Below are 23,619 nucleotides of genomic sequence, written 5' to 3'. Positions count from 1 at the left end.
AAGGGTGGTGTCATCTGCGTATCTGAGGTTATTGATACTTCTCCTGGGAATCTTGATTCCAGCTCATGCTTCATCCAGCCCAGCATTTCACATGATGTACTCTGCATGTAAGTTAAATAAGCAGGGTGACAATATACAGCCTTGACGTACTCCTTTCCCACCTTGGAACCATTATGACATTAGTACTTGCCAATACCTAGACTCATGTTCTATGTTTGATTATTGTTTTTTTCCTCCATGTAAGCTGCAGAAAAGCAAATAAGGTCCCTTTATTCATCTCTAGTATCTAGGAGAATTTCAGACACATAAGGATTATTCTGTTAGTACTTATTGAAAAATGTGTTAAAGAAACTGGAACATAGTTTGGAAGACTATGTAAATGAGAAAATGTTTTGTAGCCATGAGGACCTGGATTTAAATCTCAGTTTGGAGTCAGGCATACCTTCTGGATTTGGGGATATCACCAAACACCTGAGTTTTCTTTTGAAAAAAACGGGAATATCACTACCTATCAGAATAATTTGTAGAGAGGATTAGAGGTAATGAGCATTATAAACACTATTGTTGGCTAATATAGATGATACTGATAATTGTAACAGCAGTGGTGTTGATGATAATTATAAGAATAATATGAAAGTTCCCTGAATTCAGGTCAGAGTACTTCACCAAAAAACAAAAATACCTACCCTTCAGTTTTTACCAGGGACTTCTATTGGAAACTTGAATATATACCCTTGAGAAATAGCATAAGAACCATAGCTTAAAGAGTTTAAACTCATATAGGAGAAAACAACAAAAACTACACAGGAGAGAACAATCTCATTTTGGAAAAGAAACCGATCCAATGACCTAATGTATCTTTTTATTATTTCAAGCCAGAGTGTGTATGTTTAATTCATAGAATAATTATGATTATTTTGATCATGATTATACATAGGAATAATTCATAAAAGCAATTCTTCACTGCTTCTATGTTGAAATACCCTTAGATGAAAGGGTATTGTACTCCTATCAGGAAAATTGGATTAAAACACACACACATCAAGGATTTCAGTATTGAAAGAATTTTCCATACAGTATATTAAAGTTCATTGACTAGATTAACCCCCACTTGCACTTTGTGTGAATTATAAAAAGGTACCCTCTCCTCTGTGCAGGTACCACATTTGCTGGTACCTGGCTTGTGCTTATGTTTTGGTGAGCAGAGTATGAGCTGGATTTCAGCCTCACCTTGCTAGATGGTGTCCCTTCTAGAAAGCACCCAACCAACCACAGGCAGGGGCCTGGTAAATATTAGATAGTGTATATGATGACAAAACAGGATTCTGAATAGGATGAACTGAAGATAGGTCCATGGTTTCAGCTCAGTTATGCTTTCCGTCAACTGGAAGTGTGCAGAATAAATGAGACATACGGTTTCTATAACAGAAAAACCATTATAACCATGTCATATTTAATCATAGGTCACTGATTATTGTTAATTCAAATTTTAATAAAGTAGTACATTTAATTGTAGTTCACTGATGATTGTTCATTTATATTCTAAAATATTACTATTGTCCAAGTAGTATGTTTGTGAATATTTTAAGTCTAAAAAGATATTTGGGTAAATTTTTGTGGTAAGGAGGTCAGGGTAGGAAAGGGAGGAGTTGATCAGGAACTGAACTTGGGTCATCCTTCTGCTTAGAGAGCCCCTTCAGTGCTAGATTTTATTCTATTGATCTTTATTGAGCACCCACTTCTCTGATGGAGAATGCAGTTGTCAACAATTTCAGACTATTTGAAAGCAACACATGGGAGCAGAGTATCAGTGTGTATATCAGGTTACACTCATATTGATGCCTTAACAAAGAAGGCAGATCAAAGGAAGAAAAGTCTGCATACTAACAGGCAGGTCAGAGAAGCTTCATGGGTGAAACAGTCTTTCCTTTGGAACCCTTCGATGGCAAGACCACTCCGCCATGTTAATGTTACATCCTAGTTGTCTGTGTTAAGGCTGGTCCTTCGAACAGCTGAAAAAGCAAAAAATTTCAGCTGAAAGGAATGAACATGAATGAAGGGATGTTGGGAAAACAAAGGCAGAGCCTCTTCAAGGGACAGTAGACAATTCCTTTTGGCAGGAGGGCAGGGAACATACATGGAAAGAAGGGGATGCCCTGAACTCAATAAGATACAAATGAGTCATGATGTAGACCAAATTCTATAGGAGTTTGCATTTTTCTGTTTTCCTTTCTTTTTCAAAGTAATATGTTTCCTTGAAGACTTTTGAACATGACCAGATCTATCTATAATTTATAGTGAATGGTTTGTCTTATGTGCGTAGAATGGATCATTTGAGTGAAGGAAAGTGAGGATGGTATTTAGAAGAAAATTAGTTTTTAAAAATTAATCAATTTTTAACCATTCTGGGTCTTCTTTGCTGTGCCTTCCCTAGTTACAGAGTGTGGGCTCAATAGTTGTGGTGCATGGGCTTAGATGCCCCACAACATGTGGGATCTTGCTGGAACAGGGATCAAACCAGGGTCCCCTGTATTGGCAGATGGATCCTTAACCACAGGACCACTAGGGAAGTTTTAAAAGAAGATTCTTGGTTAAGATCTTAGAGAAGCAATAACGACTTCACAAAGATAAGGAAGATCAAGGCGTGGCATGCTATAGGAACTGTTCAGACGAAAGAAAAATGGAGAAGGAACAGATTGAGTAAAGCCAAAAGACATCCTTGAACTCAGGGAATTTATAAAATATATTTCTTCTTAAGAACATGGGCAAGAAGATCTATACTGTTGAGCAAGTTTGCCTTTAGATTTATGATGGGTTCTTAGCTCCTTTACAGTTCTCTAAGACAATATTCATTTCTGTTTATGCATTAAGCGTCAAGACATACAGTCATCTATTTATTCACATATTCCTGTTTTATTTTATTTCAGATGATTTAAACAGATTTGATTTGCAAATGTAAGTGAACGCATGTATTTAATCAAGAATGTGTAAAGACATAATACTGCATTAAAGCCCTTTAATGCTGGTGTTTAAATCTGTCTTTTTCAGATATTCTGTATACATATTACCCTTTAACTCTCCCCTGGCAATGATGATTTGCTTTTCTAGCAGTTTTTATTTTGTATTGGGGTGTAGCCAATTAACAATGTTGTGATAGTTTCAGGTAAATAGAGAAGGGACTTAGCCATCCATGTACATGTGTCCATTCTCCCCCAAACTCTCCTCCCACATGTGCTCCACATAACATTGAGCAGAGTTCTCTGTCCTATATAGTAAGTTCTTGTTGGTTATCCACTTTAAATAAAGCAATTTAACTTTTTAAGGAAAGTTTAAACCTACATAATGGTTTCCCTGGTGGCTCAGACAGTAAAGAATTTGCCTGCGATGTGGGAGACCTGGGTTTGATCCCCAGATTGGGAATATCCTCTGGAGAAGGGAATGGCTCTCTATTTCAGTATTCTTGCCTGGAGAATTCCATGGACAGAGGAGCCTGGTGGGCTATAGTCCATCGGGTTGCAGAGGCAGACACAACTGAGAGACTAACACACACACCTACATAAATGTTACAGAATAGTACATAGATTTTCCATATGTCCTTGACCCTGCTTCCTCTAACATTAATATCTTATATATCTTGAGTTCAATTATCAAAAGCAAGAAACAAACATTTGTATTGATGATTAGTTTTAATGCTATTAGTCTCTCAATAATTTTCATAAAAAAGTAAAATATATTTAGAAATAAGAATATTATAACATATTATTTATATGCTCTGAATGCTATTTTAAACTTTTAACATTGAAAGCCAATGTGATGAACTATACACTGTTAGCCAATAGTTATGAACATAACCTACTATAAATGATCCTAACACTCTAATATGGACACCAGTTACGCTATTTATTTCAGGTTCTAGCAAACAGTTTTGACCTACTGTAGCTGACATGTTGCTATTGTTGGTATTGAGTCGCTAAGGTATTTTTAACACTCTGCAACCCGCCAGGCTCCTCTGTCTGTGGGATTTCCCAGGCAAGTAATACTGGGTGGGTTGCCATTTTCTTCTCCAGGGGATCTTTTCGACCTAGGGATTGAACCTGTGTCTCCTGCGTTTGGAGGCAGGTTCTTTACCACTGAGCCACCAGGGAAACCCCTTTCACTGACATAAATGTTTGCAAATAACAGAAGTTTAAAAATAAAAATAAAGTTAAAAAAAGAAAAAGAAAACTGCAGGTGCTGTTGGATATAAAATGTCAAGTTTAGGAGTGACAGAGAACACCATCAAGGAGATGGTTTAGATAGTGGAAACACATCAGTGGGCAATTAAGGACTTATGGAAATTATGCAACATTAGTAAGGGCATTATTCATATCTCTGGAGCCTAGGAGGAGTGGCCAGCAATTTGCAGGGTGAAGGAAATGAGATTTATGTTTGGTGAGGACTTTTATATTCCTCTAGTAGAATTTTATGAGGGGCTGACTTTTTGGCCTGGAATCAACCTTCTCCAGTAGAAATACTTCCAGCCTTATTTCAGCACCCACCCTTGTTAAATACCCTCACCCACCCAATTGCTCAAGCCCAAAACCCAGAAGTCACCCTGTGCTTCTCTTTTTATAATTCCCTAAGTCTGATTCATCAATGAGTGCTATTACTTCTGCCTCATAAATGTGTCTTTAAACCATCTCATTCTGTTCATCTCAACTGCTACCACCCCAGAATGTGGCTCTGTCCTCTCATACCAGAACTATTGCAATAGCACCCCGACTGTTCTTGGAATTTATCCTTATCCCTCTCTAACCTCTTCTCCATAATCAAGCTGGATTTGTATTTTTAAATCATAAATCTCATTATGTCACTCTTTCCTTAAGATTTTCAAAGTCTTTCCATTGCACACAGATTGAAAGACCTAAAACACATCCAGAAATGGAATACTATTCAATGCTAAAATGAAACGAGCTATCAAGTCATGAAAAGATATGGAGGAACCTTAAATGTATATTACTAAGTGAAAGAAGCGAATCTACAAAGGTTATATGCTGTATGATTTCCACTTCATGGTGTTCTGGAGAATATTAAGATAAAGAAACAGGAAAAAAAAAAAAAAGGTTGCCAGAGGCTAGGTGTAAACAGATGGAGCACAGAGGATTTTGTAGTAGTAAAACTTCTGTATTTTGATATTATGGTATATATAATAATATGTTGTTGTTTTTTAGTCACTAAGCCGTGTCCAATTCTTTTGTGACCCCATGGAATGTAACCCAGCAGTGTCCTCTGTCCATAATATTTCACAGGCAAGAATACTGGAGTGGGTTGGCATTTTCTTCTCCAGGGGATTTTCTCAACTCAAGGATCAAACCCACATCTCTTGCATTGGCAGGTGGATTCTTTACTACTGAACCACCTTTATGTTACATATTGTAGTATCACACAGTGTCAGGCCTTCTCTGGTGGCTCAGTCCATAAAGAATCTGCCTGCAGTGTGGGAGACTGGGATCGAACTCTGGATTGGGAAGATCCCCTGGAGAAGGGAATGACAACCCACTCCAGTATTCTTGCCTGGAGAATCCCCATGGACAGAGAAGCTTGGTGGGCTACAGTCCATGGGGTCACAGAGATTTGGACATGGCTAAGCGACTAAGCACAGCACAGTATCACACATATACTATATATGATATATATATCATATATCATATAATTTCAGTGGTGGATAAATATTGTTATATGTTTGTACGAAGCCACAGAATGCTCAACACAAAGAGTGAATCTTAACGAACTTCCAGTATAATAATCTGTCAATGTAGGTCCATCAGTTGTAAAAAGTGTACCACTCTGGTGAGTGAGGTTGATAATGAGGGAAGTATGAATGTGGGGGCAGACATATTGAGAAACCTCTGTACCCTCCACTCAAGTTTGCTGTGAATCTATAACTGCTCTAGTAGATTAAGTATTTTTTTTAATGTCCTAAAGGCATTGCATCAATTGTCTGCTGCCTATCCATCTAAACTCATCCCTCCTTTTGCCCAGAAGAGATCTGCTGTAAGTAAGATGTCCATGGCCCAGGAAGCAAAAGGGAGAACCTTCTCTTCTTCCCCACCTAGGGCTTACATTGCTCCTTCAGCATCTTTCTAAAGGCAGTTTCTAAAAGACAGTGGCGGATTCATTTCGATATTTGGCAAAACTAATACAATATTGTAAAGTTTAAAAATAAAATTAAATTAAAAAATAATAAATAAAAGACAGTAACAAAGTTGCAGTCAGGAAAAAAGCAAGTATCAGAAAGTTCTCATTTGACTGCTATTGTCTTAAAGTGACTTCCTACTCTCTAAGATGGGTGGTTGTCTTAAGCTCTTAGGGTGCTTTTAGTTGCACATAGAGGTCTCCACTGTGGCCATTCAATTGCACTTCCTGTGCATGGACTAATATATTTTTCTCTCTTAGCTGTGCCAATATCAGCTTGCATTTTGGGGGGATCTTTTCCACACAAACTCTCTCAGGGCTTCCAACATCCTTCCAGGTGCTTATCTAGGCAGCTGTTCTTCATTGTTCCATGGGTCATTCTCATGCATTTTTTGCAAGAATAAACTCTGGAAAGTCAAGCACATGTCAACATTATAGGAAGCTCTCCTTTAATCTGACACTAAAGCAACTAGATCATCCACGTGTGGCATTTATATTGTCCAGGCAGGAGTCAAAGACAATTGAGCTCTGTCTCCCAACTTCAACTCTCCAAGTGTTCCTACGGAAACTCCATCACTAAAGTTGATTGGAGGAGTAGACACAATGCTCCTGAAAGAAATCTTCAGAAAACCCTCTCACAACTCCAAGCCTTTTCTATGTGCACCGAGTAACCTACTTTGATATTCTATAAGGAGGTCTGTCTCACAACTCGCTTTGTAATCTACTATCTCATATGTAGTTACCCCAGTAAAAATCTTTTAACAGAGTGCACTGATAGTTATATAAAATAGATAAGATCTTCTATAAAGTGACAAGTCTAACTCTCTGGTTTTTAATTTGTCAAACTGGTCATTTAAAAGGCATTTTAGTATGTAAAGAGAAGTATAGATGACTCTTATAAAAAAAAGTTTTTAATGGAAACCAAAATACTGATTGAATTTATAAAACTGCACTCGACATTAAGTGAAAAAGTCTACAATTAAGTGTGTTAAGTGTTCCTCGTGGCCTTTGTTTCACTTTTTACATGGTTAAATATAAATCTCCAGGAAGGGATGAATCTAGTTATTATTCTTTTAAGAGGTGAAAGATACTTGTTTGGTGAGAAATTCACTAAAGGGAAGCTCCAATTAAAGATGTCAACTACAGCACTTCCATGGTAATTTTAAAGCATGTTACTATTAATCATGTATTTTAATATCTAGAATTTATAATCCTGTAATCATTTGTCTTTAAGGGGTGGAAAAAGCACAATAAAACTTGTGGTTAAGTATCTCAGTAGGTAGAAACACCTTGTAATTTAGCTTTATAGTAGTGTTTTATTAATTTCAAAGTTGTGATTTTGGCCATAGTTTACTAATATTGATTCCAACTGCTTCTCTAATCTTTGGAGCTCCTCTTGGTTTTAATGAACATATTTTATCTTCATCCAATAGATCTACAAGTTAAAAATTCTTAAAACTGAAATGATATTTTAATTCAAAATTCTTGGTTATTGATCAGTAGAAAATAGTGTCATACTTATTTGTAATATCAAAAGTAATATGTGTTTATTCATCAGTTGTTAATAAACTTAAATACATGATTAAATCTTTTCAATGTGTTGTGATGCCCTTAAACTTTTCAACTGAATATTTAAATAGCTGATACAGTTAAATATAAAATAATCTCATTGGTAAATTATTTTACCATGTGACTAGTCAAAGGATGTATAGGATGCAGCCATTCTTGGTAGAAAATGTTACCTATTTTGGCTTCTAGGAGCAAGTACCTCACCTGAGAGCTGAAGCAACCCACATAAGCATTTACTTTTAGGCAGATACTTGTTTAATTAGCTCCAGGGAACAAAAACCATAAACTAATATCCCAAGTGTGCAGTTTTTCAGTGAAGAAGATTTAGGAAGCCTGAATTATTCCCCAGATGATACAGGATTATGTTTTTATATTGTTAACAACCACTGCTTAATATATTAAGTCATACTTGATGGTCCCAGAATTTACAGATGTTAAAAAGTTTTCGTATCTATCATCTCATTCCTGAGAGATTCTATGTCAGGAGGCTCCCGCTACCCTGGGAATAAGATCCACACTCCTCCCCACAGGCCTTTTATAACGTCCTTGAGTGGTGAGTTCCTGCTCCTGCATCCCAGCTGGAGTCTGTCCTCCTCTGACCTCTGGCTGTTTCTAGCAGCCCCGATCTCCATATATTGCTTCCGATATGCTGGGTGTCTTCCTGCCTTGGGTCCCTCACATTCTAGTGGGGAAACCAAATGCTGTTCTTTCCATGGCTTGGTCATTCTCATTTTTTAAATCTCATTTCACCCTTTGCCTCTGAAGACCTTTCCTCTTGACCTTTCCCAACTACCTTCTCTATGTAGAAGGGCTTCCCAGGTGGCTCAGTGCTAAAGAATCTGCCTGCCAAGGCATGAGACACAGGAGATGGGGTTTGATCCCTGGGTTGGGAAGAGTACCTGGGGTAGGAAGTAGAAACCCATTCCAGTATTCTTGTCTGGGAAATCCTGAACTCTCTTCTCCTTTTCAGTCTCCTTATTCTACATCATAGCACATAATCACTTTTTAGAAATTTGTAATTACGTATTTAGCATCCAGAACATTGCTGAATAGATATGCAACAAGTATTTTTTGAATGGACAATGTCCTCAAAACCTGGGAAGGCACAAAGGCAATTAAAACATGTTAGTTGGCTGAATTAGTGGATTTAAGGCTTGATATAAAATATTGTCAGTATCTATTTCACTTTATAAATTATCTCAGAAATGATTGTTTTGACAACAGACCTCTATTAAAAGATCAACAACCCCAAAGAACAGTTGCCAGTTTATTGCAAGTTTGCAAGGCTTATCATATTAATCTTTTAAATTATATATAACATTTTTTGGTCAGGAGCTTCCCTGGTGGCTCAGACAGTAAAACGTCTGCCTGCAATTCAGGAGACCCAGGTTCGATCCCTGGGTTGAGAAGATCCTCTGGAGGAGGGCATGGCAGCCCACTCCAGTATTTTTGCCTGGAAAATCCCATGGACAGAGGAGCCTGGTGAGCCCCAGTCCATGGGATCACAAACAGTAGGACATGAGTGAGCGATTAATATTTCATTTTCATTGTTTTGGTCTGGATGGAAGAAATAACACTTTATACAAATACTGTCATGTTCAAAAATTTTTTTATCAGCTTTTAAAAGTAAAATATAGGTGGAAATGTCAGGTTTTTTTTCATTTTAAAAACAGTGATTCATTGTCAAATACATACAATTGAGGTATTGTGGCTTTTGATAGCAAAGACTATAATACTCCAAATATCTCAATTTTATTTTTCAAACTAGGTAGAATTTGAGAAGTGTGAGCCAGGGCACTGGGCACCTAGAAACAGATTAGAACTTGAGACTTTACTCTGAGAAATCTTATTGGCTGAGACATTTTCTGCTAAAGTCAGAATGATACATATTTGCTTTGATTAGAGAACAGTACAGCTAATAGACTGCATTGCATCTAGAGTCCAGATCAACAATGAAAGCATATAAAATTTTCACTGCCCACTTAAGAAATATTATATTTTTCTATAATATGATAAATTTATCAGTTTTAGTTCATAATTTTTTTTTTCAAATTGTGATTCAGGCAGTGAAAAAGTAACAGTAAATTATATTACTTAGATTTCTTTTTTCTTTTTTTTTAATTTTTTTTATTTTTAAACTTTACATAATTGTATTAGTTTTGCCAAATGTGGCAGATTCATTTTGATATTACTTAGATTTCTATAAAATCTCTTCAATAAAGAAAGTATCATTGGACATACAAAAGCTGAACTTCCATGGCCAATTTATAATGTAAAAAAGGAAAAATTAAATTACACATTTTAGCCCTATTTGTTTTTCAAATGTTGAAGAAAAATAAAGAAACTAAGAAAATATAGTTAGTGATTCTGATCTTCCTTTAGGAAACCCTGCATTTCAGACAAACTTGGATAGAAAGTGAAAGATGAACCCATTTGTGAATTGAATATGAAACTTAAAATATTAAACTTGAATTGAATATGAAACTTAAAATTTTAAATACTATTTTAGGGATGTGAGTTTAAAAGACATAGTTTTTAGGAACTCCCTGTGTGATTCCTTAGGAACATTTAAAAATAACATGTGAATTAAAATCAAAGCTAATAAGCATAGGCAGATCAACCCACAGGTGTTTTTAATTTGTTTGCATGCATTTTTTTAATTTATTTTTAAATGATGGGAGTATAGTTGCTTTCCAGTGTTGTGTTATTTTCTACTGTACAGCAAGGTGAATCGACTGTGTGTGTGTGTGTGTATGTTTGTATGTGTTCAGTTGCTCATTCATGGCCCCATGGACTTTAGACAACCGGGCTCCTCTGGCCATAGAATTTTCCAGACAAGAATACTGGAGTGGGTTGCCGTTTCCTCCTCCAGGAGATCTTCTCGACCTAGGGATCTAACCCGTGTTCCTTGTGTCTTCTGCATTGGCAGGTGGATTCTTTACCACTAGCATCACCTGGGAATTAGCTATATGTATACATATATCCCCTCTTTTTTGGATTTCCTTCCCGTTTAGGTCACCAGAGAGCACCACCTGGAGTTCTCCGTGCTATACAGTAGTTTCTCGTTGGTTATGTATTTTACACATATCATCAATAGTGCTCATATGACTTACCTGCATTTAAACATAAAGTAATTCTTTTCTTCTTTTTGTGTTTTAGCCCATTTACTTGAAATGTCTTTTCTAGTTTTTAAGACATTGTATTATGAATGGCTCAGGCTAACCTTCACTCTAAAATGAATCTGTGTGCCCTAGTCCCTTCTGACGTCTTTCTTCTGAATTGCTATCAGAAAGCCTTAGTCTACCTAACTTTTCCCTTCTTGTTTTGAATTTGCTCCAAGTTCATGTGGGCCCAGAGCATGAATTTTGCAAATCATCTTTGGCTGTGGTTCCTGCTCAGTCTGAAAAAGGTAGTCTAGCAAGCAGATAAGAAAGAACAGGAATAGAATTAGACGCTTTCAGTTGCGAAGGCCATAAAGCACAAGAAAGCACAACTCAACAGTAACCGCACTCAAGGCTATTATGATGATTAGAAATTGAGTTCTGTGTTGAAGAAGAATGTTTCCTAGGTAGCGGCAGTCTGTCTAGAGACTATAACCTTGGGTTCATTGGCCTAAACTTGTTTATGAAAGAAATATAGCACAAATGATCTCCCTTTCTGGTCAGAAATATTTTACTGTTGTTGCTGTTTTTGTTCAGTTGCTCAGTCATATATGACTCTTTGTGACCCCTTGGACAGAAATGTGTAGGACCCCTTAAAACATACAAGAGTATCTTCATATCTCAGATTTTATTTACAGACTGTGTTTGAGGAAAGCCCAGGGCCAGGAACTACTTTCTATCATTAGAAAGGGAATTTTATTAACAGTAGTGACAATAAAATCATCACCGACTACTGACAGAGGAGCATGTCCTCATAATATTTTGCAGAAAGAAAATTATTGAAACAAATTTGAGCTATATTCAAACAAAATTTGAGCTGTATTTTTTTAAGTGGAGAAAGCTTTCCCAAAGTCCAGAATTTCAGGGTCATGTGATTTGCATAAATGACATAGTGTTTTGATTAAAAAAAACCAAATTATTTGATTTAAATTTGAGTTATCCCTTTTATATGGAATGTACAGAATATATTTGAATAACAAATATATTTTAAAAATTATATCTGAGACAATTGTAAATAGTGCCCTTCTTGAAGGCTTTCATTTATTCTATATTTGAGGAAATTGGGAGATATGTAAATTGCAATGCTTGAAATCAATGTGTAAAAGGAAACTATCCTCATTTATAAAATAAAGGAAAGATAATTTATTCAACTAACATTAATGTTGCTGAACAGGTGCTTCTCTTGTGCTTTCAAATAATTTATGAAAGTAAAGATTATTTTAGTTTTGATATTTAAAAATGATTGACATGATGGTTCTACTATGTGTAAATGGATTGCACAATGGACATATTTCTTTTGTTTACTGAACTATGCTTTATGCAAGAGAACGCCTAAAAGCAAATATTTTGATAATTTTGAGGATATGATAAAGTTTATAAGAATTAAATCTTTTTTTGAGGTATGAGAGGAACCAATTGTAATAAGGATCTCATATACGAATTTCAAGGTAGAATTTTTATTGTGCATAATTTTGGGGGAATATTAAAGTGGCTATATAATAATTTTTGCTCACATTGGAGTCAGTGAGAGAGTATCGCTCTTGTAAGGTTTTTCATTGTTTAAAAAGAATGATATTTTAATGCAACTTTGACAAAGACTATACTATTAATTTTTCTTGGATCCTATGTTGCAATATCAGTTTAAGCATGTTTGCTTTAAATGACCATGTACACTAATTAGAAAGAAAACAATTCACCAGGAGCTATATCAAATACAGCCTGCAGATGGTATGAGCTTTTTTCAAGGATCCATATTGTCCTTGGACTTGGCTGTTGTATTATACTTTAAATGGAATTGATTGTGTGGTTGTAATGAAAGTAACAGATTGATTTCTATCCAGTGTTGCAAAGAGTAAATAGAAAAATGTTCCTGTCTTGACCTGCATTCATAACCGATGGGATTTGCTGGCTTTGGACCCAATCCTTAATGAGATAAGATGCAAATGTAATAAACCTGGCTTCAAAGTTTGAGAATCTTTTCAATGCCCATCAAAGATGTTTCTTTTTGCATTTAGATGTGTTGTATTGATTACATCACAATCACCTACGATATGTTCCTTTCTTTAAATGCTATTCATAATTTATAGTGTAATTAGCACTCATATTTGCCTTTATAAACATACCAAGATTATTGAAGTGTGGGTTATAACATAGTGGTATAGTTTTTAATTGTGCTTAAAATTGATTTACTTCTTTTGGCTATTTGAGTGTATGATAATAGTTTAACCTTGGATTTAACTATTTTTTGTTAATCAACATTTTTGGCTGTGGAGTAAATTTTTATATTCTAATATATTAAGTAAGGTGTAATATTAGTATATTTTAGTAATCCATCGTAATAGTATGTTTTCTGAAGGACTATTCCTGCTGAATATTCATTCAGAATTATCACTGTATTATTTATTAAGATATGAAATGCTTGTTTCCAATAGTGAACTCTTAGTCTCTTCCCCTCATTCTTTCCTTGATAATTTAGAGAATAAGCAAACATGTGTGCTATAATTTTTACTCTGGTAGTCAGGATTTTATGAGACTTTTCCCCTACTCACCCTCCATAAATAAAACTCAGGCCCACAAAACATAGAATTGAAAATATGAAGTACAGTTAGGAACTTCACTTTGCTATAAATGAAGGAATGCAAAAAAAAGAGGAAAAAAGTAACAATTCATTTCTAAGCAACAGTTTCTTCACAAATTATGTGGCTTTTTTTGGATTTGTTTTATGTTTTGGGTAAAACAGTTTAGTGTAATGATGCTTAGATGAGACAAAACAAAACAAAATTAAAAAAAAAAAAAACAACTAACACATTTGACTGCCGATGTTTCTCAGTTGTAGCTTCCAAGAGCTCTCTCTGTTTTTCCTAGCCCACTTGATACCCTGCAGGTTGTGGCAGACAATTCACAGGAAAAGCTTAGACATCAGGCTTGCACGCTTCTTGACTCCATTTTAAACCTTTTGTTCACACCAGGGTGGCATTTTTTCACACTGCATGTGGCAGTTTTGACTCCTATCCAACTTGTCTTATAAAATCAAAGTCTGTGATTTTTTTTTTTTACATTCACAGGGCTGCTTCCTGAACTGCTACTGCTGTTTGTGTCTTTCCTAGTGATTGGTTCAGAAGTTTATAGCAAAATGTGTTTTAGGGAGGGGGAGGAAGAAGACAGCGATATGAAAAATGTTCTGGCCTAAAACACAGGAAATACATTTTGAGTAAGAGGTTGACTCTGCAGAGATTGTACATGAAAATCAAATACACTTCCCACTATTTTAATTATTTTTGTGCAGTACTCTGTTGAATATACAGGTTAATTAAAAATGTATTTAATGATATCACTTTCAGGTTGCAAATGCCATTTTTTAAAGAACTATCATGTGATAACAAAAGGACAATCTCATTCTCGAATGAATATAATTTTTTTCTCATATTATTTTATAATACTCAATGAGTGCAAATGAATTTTACTTTAAAATGTGATCATTCAACATACCTTACTATTTGACTCTAAGTTCAATCATGAATAAAATTAAACTTCTTTAAAAACATTATACTACGGAACACAACATTTCAATAATTCCTGTATCAACTTCATCATTCTTAAAGTGTTCTTCTTTCCCTTCTGTTTAATTAAAAACATCACTTTAGTTCCCATTCATCTCCTTCATACTTTCAACTAATTACACATATATTTCAAATGAATTATATAAAGCCATATTTATGAAATAACAGCAGCAGAAGAAAATTTTAGCAAACGCAAAAGGTGTATGCCTTCACATGTTTCTACAGAGTAGTTATTAGGAAGGATTTGAAAACTACAAGTAGGAAATCTCTGTAGATGATATGGAAATAATAAATGTATACATATAATTATCCTTTGGAATTCTTATTTTGTTTAAAGATTACCTTCTATTTGTATTAACAAAAGCATATAAAATATTCTGAAAATATCTCTTAGATATGTGATTCATTTCAGTATTATTTTCATAGGGGATATATGAGATTTCAATTTTAATCAACAGATCAATGAGGATTATATAATTTCTTATATTTTCTGAAATTATACAATAGTCACTTTCTTTTATTTTTAAATTACTGCTTTTTTAAAAGTAACAATTCAATCACAACCTAAGGAGAAATGAAAATCCAGTTAATAGAAACCAATATTTAATGCAGCAGTAAGTATTTGGTAATGATGTTAACAAATTTTAAAGTGAAAGAATCTTATTGCATATTTTCTTAAATTTTTAACTACAAAACCAACTTAAATAATTGAAGTTGCTTTATTTAATTCAAGTTGTATACTTGATACATTGTGAAGAATCATATTATAGTACTTTAAGGAAAAAAATATAAAAGCGGTAGCTGTAGATTATAGTTTTTATGCCTTCTAGTGAATACCTACATGATTTCAGTGCCTCTGAATTATTCATTACAATATTTGAAATGTGGAATGTATCTGTTATATTGAAAAAGAACTCAATTTAGATTTTTCTTTCATTCCTTAGAACAACAAAGTATGATTGGCAAGAACATAGCAGAGAAATAGCACTTTATTGTAACTTGTAATAGTAGATATGCTAGCACACAGAACAACTACTTCCTTTTCCTTTTATATACAGAAAACTACTTTACAACTCCTAGAAAGTATTTGAAAATAAAACAAAAACAAAAAAAAATATTTCAAAAATAAATAATTTCAAATGGTTGCTGTAAATAAAATTCTGTTTAAAACAAAAAAGATGGAATGAATTCAGTAGTCTGGAATTTTCTTGTGATTCACAGATATTGTATCAGGTACAGTTTTTTTTGTTTGTTTGTCTTTTAGTCAATTTAAAATCTCTCCTCATTAGTAAAAAAAAGAAAGTAAAAATGATTTATACTTGAATATTAAAGTTTTATAAAGATCATATAAAACCGTCATTAAAAACAAAACAATTAACTGAAAGCAAATAAAATATCCAAACAAACACATACTTATTTAATTGATATTTAGTGTTAAGCCCTAATTTAAAGCCTGACAGCATTGGAAATCTAATAAACCATTTGAAATTAAGAATATGAAAAATACAAAAATAATCATCTAAGGAAATTAAAGCTTATGAAATAAAATATACCTACTTTTGCAGCTCATATGTTTGTTGAAAACACGTTTGACTATCTCATATGCATGCCAAAGAATGTAGAAATATATTTAACTCATTTTTCAGTATCTGGCATAGAAAATTCCAACTTTTATTGCTTCAAGTTTCCTATTTCCTACCCTCCCCACCTACTCCCTCCGATTCTTCAGACTCTCTTCTGTCCAGCATTTCTTCTGTTTGAGGTGAACGAAATAAGACTCCTAAAAAGATACACACGAAATAACCTCCATCCAGCTGAAGAGAAGTAGGTTTTCTGCCTTTAGCCTGTCCTTATATGTTAATAAAATCAGCTCATACATTCTGCCACCAAATTCAGCTTGGAAATAATCCTCTGCTACTTAAGGTTGGATGAAAAGAGTATTCATTGTGAATTATGTTTCATCTGTCACAATAACCTTCTTTAGTCTGTCATGGACCTCCCCTTTGCCTGTGGCAATTAGAGAAAATAGGTATGCCTTGAAGTATGGGATAGTGGTTTCTTAAAACAAAAATTGATACACATAGACAATGCTTACTAAGCAATATATTGAAAAAAAACATATCAAGCATTTTGATTCTGATTTTTTTAAAAGAATCAGTAAAATAATGTTTTAGAATGAGCAGGTGGAATTATGGTCATCGGTTATTGTTAACATACGTTATTGATGAAAAGCAATGAATTATAATAGTATTAAAAATTAAATGTCAACAATATATTTTCATATTGCATACTTTCTAATTAAATCATGACATAAGATACAAATTATAAATATATGGTATTATTTAACATAACAAATGAGAGTAATACATTTATGTGCCTGTAAGTATATTTCAATATTCCAGACTAACACTTTCACAATTTTTTAAAAGGGGAAAAACAAAGAAAAAATTTTCCCTTCACATAGTTTATCAAACATTTTGTTTAACTCAAAATCAATATGATTATTTGACTTACTTACTCTTACAAATCACTGAAATTACCTTGAGGCAGTTCAAGTTCACCTTTCTGAAATTAAATCTGTTAAATGATAGACATCATCTAACCATCTTCTTAAGAAACCTCAACTTTCTGGTTTAACAGGATACAATTATACCACTTCTAGTTACAAATGAGTTAAACTAGATCATAAAAAGCTACAAAAGACAAAAACCAAAAACCAAAATATAGTTGACAAAAAATATTCCTTCAAAAGAAAGTCACTGCTGATGAAGTAATTCAGTCATCCTAACAGCTGGATGAAATAAAAACACACAATTTAAGCTAACACGAAATTCATAGTCTGAAGAAAAAAATTCTTGAGACTAAAAGGAAAACCTTTTTTGGCCCACTGCACAGGTTGGGCACAAAAGTGCTTGCTAAGCTATCTATTTCACACATGCAACGACAGAAGGTTCGATATTCATTCGATCGATGAGTGAAAAGGCACAATGGCAAAATCAGACAGACTTCTTTTCAAATACAGATCTCCAATGTCCCCCTACAGTCTACAGATGCACGGCTGGTGGTGTGGCTCAGACGGAGCAAGGGTTACATCAAGGCTGTTCTCTGGACCGTGCAAACAGTCTAGACCAATGACCTGCAGCATCATGCCCTTTGAAGAAGAGGCAAGTTCGGTCATGATGAAGAAAAATCAAGGCGTACCCCTTTTAACAATAGGGAGCAGCTCGAGGCTGCAAAGAGGTAAGCAGGGGTAAGAAGAAAACGGCATCTGCTTCCATGGTTACAGGCCAACTATGAGAACCTTGCTTTTCAAGGGAGCCTGTTCTCAGGCTCCCTCACGGGGTATGTCATGCATTATAAGCAAAGGCAGGTTGAGCTGAAATCCGCATAGTTATTTCAGAGTAAAATGATACGGAGCACATGGCTGGCAGAAAAAAAAAAGTCACATGACTATTAAGAACCAGACTTGGGCTATTTCAGAATAGAATTTTTTTTTCTTAAACCAGTTTAAGAAAAGACAGTAAATTTGTATAAAATGAAGAGCCACGATAAACATGATTTTCATTTCTCAGGCTTTTATGTGAGCAGAGGTCAAGGGTCAAGATAATACCTCCCATTCCATGGCAGGATCATGAAGCCTATTGTTAATATAACTTTATGATGGATAGCGTTTAAAAATATTTCCATGTTTTGCTGGACTATAAGATAGAATATATGCTCTTGTGAATCTCTCCTGATTCTCTTTGATTTCCTGCCCTGGATCATCCCCTGTTTATGTTCATTTCCACGGTTAGATCTCATGAGGAAGGGTAGGAGATCTGGTGAGAAACTTCCTTGCTGTGGAAATGAAAGCTAAGGAAGTGTGGAGTTTCCTCTGCCTTTTGAAAGATGCTTATAGTGAATTCAGATCTATGCCAAAATTATGAGCCTCTGACAGTAGTTCTAATTCACGTATTTATATTTTATTCATTGCTTGATACATCGATGAACGTATAGACTTTTTTTTTCCCTTTTCTGTGAAATGTTAAGTTGTTAAAGTTGACTTTTGTGATATGCTGCATTGGCAGCTAAAGCTATTTGGATAAAAAGTTGACAAATATAAAATGCAGCTTATTCTGTATTATTAAGGATCAGTCTACTATAAGTTACAAAAATGTAGCCATAATATAGATAGATAAAATGTTCCTATAACAATGTACCATAACTGAATATTAGAAAAGTTCATATTTGTCTTTCTTCCAGTGATGGACAATTAACTCTAGATATTCCACGCAGTTTGTACTTGAAGCAATTTTTAAGTGTATTGTTAAAATTAAGGAAAAAAGAAAGTAAAGAAGGTTCCAAAGGGCAAAGTATAAAACAACTTTCATTAAATTTATTTTTCAGAGGTTATGTTTGTTACTATAAATGAGCACCATATGGCTTGTATGTAACTAGTCATTTCAAATACCTACTTTGAAGGAAAATTACCTTGTAGCATTACAAAAGCAATTAAGTGTTGGTGACCATGATAGCAACAATTTTGTGCTCTCAGTTGAGAAATCAGAAGGTAATTTTGTGATGTATTCCTTCATGCTGATGTTATGTTTTGAGCTAGGTTCATGGCTAAAGGTATGAATTTGTTTTTTTTCTTTCAGTGTGATAAGAAACATTTATTTCTATGCTTGCATGGTAAGGAAAACGTATAGGATTAAAAAAATGAACTACTGAAGTGTTACTCTTTTAGTATATAATACTTCCTACACTATTATAAGCAGTGAACACATTATCTTAAAGCAGTCATGTTGTAGTTTCTTGAAATAATTCACGTGCTGCTAAGGTAATTCAACATCAGAGTTTCTTTGATGAAACAGCAGATCATACTTGCTGCCAAAGGTCAAGTGCCAGCTATTTCTTCTGTGGAAAATCTACCTCTCAATTTTCTAAAGGAAAACAAAACAAAAGCAAATGCACTAAGGTTTCTGGTTTGCATGATAGTTTGTGGGTTGTGGTTCAAGGAAAGAGAGGCTATTGCAAGAAATCTGTTGCAAAATAGGTAGCTGAATTCTTGGGGCTCTTTTTACTATTAACATTCAACCATTAGTCTTGCTTTTTTGTTTTTCAAAACATATTCAATTTTATGAATATGTATGTGTATACATAAATTAATGTAGATATAGGTTAAACACTTAGAGACATTCTCATAGACTCAGATGGATAGTTATTGAAATCTACTGCTTTAACATACTAATATTGCTTAAACATACTAATATAACATACTAACATACTCAGATATTTAATACTGAGTACTTATGGGGAAAATAACAGCCTCCTTCCTTAAGAAAGATTATATTTGAAGTATTAAATAGCTGAGTAATGTGTCCATACTACCTGTATTTTGCAACAAAATTCCACTCATGTAACAAGATGTATTAGATTTAAACACTCCTTAGAATTAAACATTGGAATGATTAGTACAATTTTCCCTCCCAACTATAAAATCAGAAACCGAAGGACTAAAATTGGCCTTGCCTAATGGGCCTCCCAGGCAGTTTAGTGGTAAAAAACCCATCTGCCAATGCAGGAGACATGAGTTTGATCCCTGGGTTTTAAGATCCCCTGGAAGAGGAAGATATGGCAACCCATTCCAGTATTCTTTCTGGAAAAATCCCATGGACCTAGGAAACTTACAGATCTTCAGGTCCCAAAGAGTCCAAAAAGACTGAGCCACTGAGCACACAAGCACACACAGTGGAGACTCACTCATATAAGAGAGAGAAAAGCACTGAAATGTTCAATGCCTTGATGTCTGATAGTGCATAGAATATAGTAGATGCTCAATAAAATATCTCTATTAAATAAATATGTAATTGCACTAAACAATCAATTACCTAAATATAATTCAATCTCATGAAATGTAGGACAGATTCTTCTCTAGGTATCAATACTTGTGTATCTTTTCTTACCTTTTTCTCTAGACCTTTCTATATAAATAAGTGTCACTGATTTATGACTACTGAAAGCCCATAATGTATGCTTGAAATGTATAATCAGAGCCACACTTCCCTAATAGGATTTGATGAAACACTATTTTTCTGAAAGATGTTCTGGAACCAAAAAAAAAAAAAAAAAAATCCAAAAGTCAAATACTTGTGAGAGGGATATTATATTAAACAATCTTAAATAGGTTTCTCATATAAAATATTTTCCAGGACATTTAAAAGCTAAATATATGGTGTATCCCTAAGAGGGGCATACACTTGACACTGATTTCCAAAGTTATTTATTTAATCAACTTTGTTAATAAAATACTTAATATGACCTGATTTCAGTGATATGCTGAAGCTGGCTAAAACTAGCTTGGATGAGCTACTATTCTACTCCTTCCTAATCTCTGTTTTTGAGAGACAGCATTTTTTTGTTTGAAATCAGCTGTGGCATAAGTATTTGCACCATAGAAATCAGCAAATTCTACAAATAAGAGTTATTTTTTTTTCTTCCCTTTTTTCAGTATCAGTTGTTAAACAGTTACCAGCACATCATTATCTAATTTCCTCTCACTCCCTCTTTGTAGGTAAATTATGACCACTGAAAGGTCAACAGGTTCAGAAGTTTTCTATTTGTCAACCTGTCTAAAAGTAGTTTTCTATTCATCAACCTGTCTAAAACACAAAACTATTTAAATCAATTATGAAGACTAGACATAAAGAGAAAGTCAGTCATGGAAAATAATAGACACTCCAGTTTTTCTTTACAGATTTATCTTTTATATCAGGAAATAGTATAGTCTATCTTTCTGATTTCTCTAATTTACCTGAATAAACATCTATATTTATTTCTTTATACTTTTTTATAACAAAATATTTATGTTTTGTTAATTGTCTACCCTAACCCTAATTTGTCTAATTAATTTGTTAATTGTCTAATCATGTCTGAGTTCCTGAGAACATATTTCTGAAAACTACCAGACAGCTTATAAATGTGTCTCTAACTTTAACTTACTTGATTATCATTGAATTTTTATAAAACTGAGATGAAGTATTATAGAGTAACTTATACTCTTGTATTGCATATCATTTAATTTTGGGAATATTATCAATTGTATTTACCCACTTGTTCTCTTGGGTGAGAAAACCAAAATGGAAAATCTATGAGTAGAGGAATTGAAATACATGTTTTTAACAGACAAGCCACTTAGTTCCCATTTGATTTTTTACCTATTAAATTACTCTGGGTAGGCTTCCCAGGTGGCTGAGCTAGTAAAGAATCTGCCTGCAATGCGGGAGACCTGGATTCAGTCCCTGGGTGGGGAAGATCCCCTGGAGAAGCGAAAGGCTACCCACTCCAGTACTCTGGCCTGGAGGATTCCATGGACTGTATAGTCCATGGGGACGCAAAGAGTCAGACACAACTGAAGAACTTTCACTCAGTCACTCATTAGGGTAGGGTATAGCTGAAATCTTTAAATATTGGGTGGATTATAAGTATAGACACTTGGTTAAGTAGTGCATGACTTAGAATCATAAATGAATTATTTTTTGGCCTTGATGCCTGAAGAATGAGTTCTATGATGACATGCTTTGAAGGGTCTCTGGGATCTATTTTGTGACAGTAAGCAGGATGATTTATAATATGATTGAAGAAGGGAATGGCAACCTACCCTGGTATTATTGCTGTGGAATACAAAGGACAGAGGAGCCTGGTGGGCTACAGTCCATGGTATTGCAAAGAGTCAGACATAACTGAGCAAATTCACACACACTTCCAATTTACCTTTCCAATCTCATGGACCCAAAACATTGTATTTCAGTTCATATGGCTCACAAAGTAGTTAATTAATTTTGAGAGTCTATCTTTGGGTCAAGTATTACGTTATTCATTGGGAATTTAAACATGATTAATACAGATCTCTGCCTTTTGGTGTCCACAGTAAATGTGACAAGAAAGCAGCTTAAATGTGCTAATATCTTGAGAGAAAACCATCTGAATATAACTCTGTCTACTATAAATCTAACATACATCTATATCATGAAAGCTAAGAATCTATGAATTTAATCCCAGAATCTCATATACATTCTGGATTCTACTCTCATCACATAATACATGTCACAGAGAGCTTCATATTCATAAATACAATTATGAATTGCACAATCAAGACATGTGCACACTTGTTCAGTCTCTCAATCTCGTCTGACTCTTTGCAACCCCTTGGACTGCAGCCCACCAGTCTCCTTTGCCCAAGGGATTCTCCAGGCAAGAATACTGGAATGGGTTTCCATGCCCTCCTTCAGGGGATCTTCTCTACGCCTTTTATGTCTCCAGCATTGGCACGTGGACCCTTTACCACTGAGCCACCTGGGAAGCTACAGTCAAGATGATGAAGAAGTAATTTCTTAATATATATTCAAGTAAAGGGTAAGTGGAAACAGATAAATTACAGAAACTAACTGCACAGTATATTTTTAAAATTGAAGAAGCAGTATACATAGTCAAGATGCTCAAAGAATATTCTGCCACTATCATAAGTTGAATATCATTATCATATCAGACATCCAACTTCGAAGATATTGTGTGTGTATGTGTATTTGGATGTATGAAAAGAAATGTATTGAATGCTCATTGATTAAGATATTACTTGTAGTTGGAAAATCATTTAAACATATTAATATCATGCTTCTGAGAAATCAAAAGCCAATCAAAAGTTGTAAAAGGCTTTACTTTGTTACCATATCAGCCATATTGGACATAGTACACAATTTTAGCATTGGATAATTGTCTTCCCAATGCCATATAATATGGAACTCTTCTTCACAATTTTGAAAACAAATTAATGCAAAATATTTATGCATGAAAGATTAACTTATTTAATATAAGGTTTCTAATGAAAAATAGTTTTGATTTTTGTTTGATAACTCATAAACACTATTTATAAAGACTATTATCATTCAGTTCTAGAAGGAAAAAATTATGATTTCATGTTTTTAAGAAGCTATCTTGCCTTTTTATAAACAAAAAAAGTTGTTTTTTAAAAAAATTCTATCTAGAGAATTTAATTCACATTTCTGAGCTTAGGTCAACTCTCCTCCCTTTTGAAAATGTTTTCCTTCTTTCTGGAACATCTTCACTTTCTACTTTTTCCTACCTCTTATTCACTCATATTGTTTTTCCTTCTAATT

General features: G+C 34.3%; 1 long non-coding RNA gene across 3 annotated transcripts in view; it reads left to right on the top strand.

Moving 5' to 3' along the window:
• LOC113895402 overlaps positions 1 to 23,619 on the top strand; it is a 675,663-nt gene that overhangs the window by 333,496 nt on the left and 318,548 nt on the right. For 2 of the 3 annotated variants that reach the window (XR_003511837.1, XR_003511834.1), the window contains one exon: positions 17,508 to 17,704. The exons of the other annotated variant lie outside the window; for it this stretch is intronic. This is a non-coding gene — a long non-coding RNA (uncharacterized LOC113895402). The remainder of the gene's footprint in view (positions 1 to 17,507; positions 17,705 to 23,619) is intronic. 3 annotated transcript variants of the gene reach the window in all.

The sequence above is a fragment of the Bos indicus x Bos taurus genome, chromosome 1, assembly GCF_003369695.1.
Source record: "Bos indicus x Bos taurus breed Angus x Brahman F1 hybrid chromosome 1, Bos_hybrid_MaternalHap_v2.0, whole genome shotgun sequence".
Classification (NCBI taxonomy): Eukaryota; Metazoa; Chordata; class Mammalia; order Artiodactyla; family Bovidae; genus Bos; species Bos indicus x Bos taurus.
The sequence above is the reverse complement of the archived record's forward strand: the minus strand, read 5'-3'. Positions and strand labels throughout refer to the sequence as shown.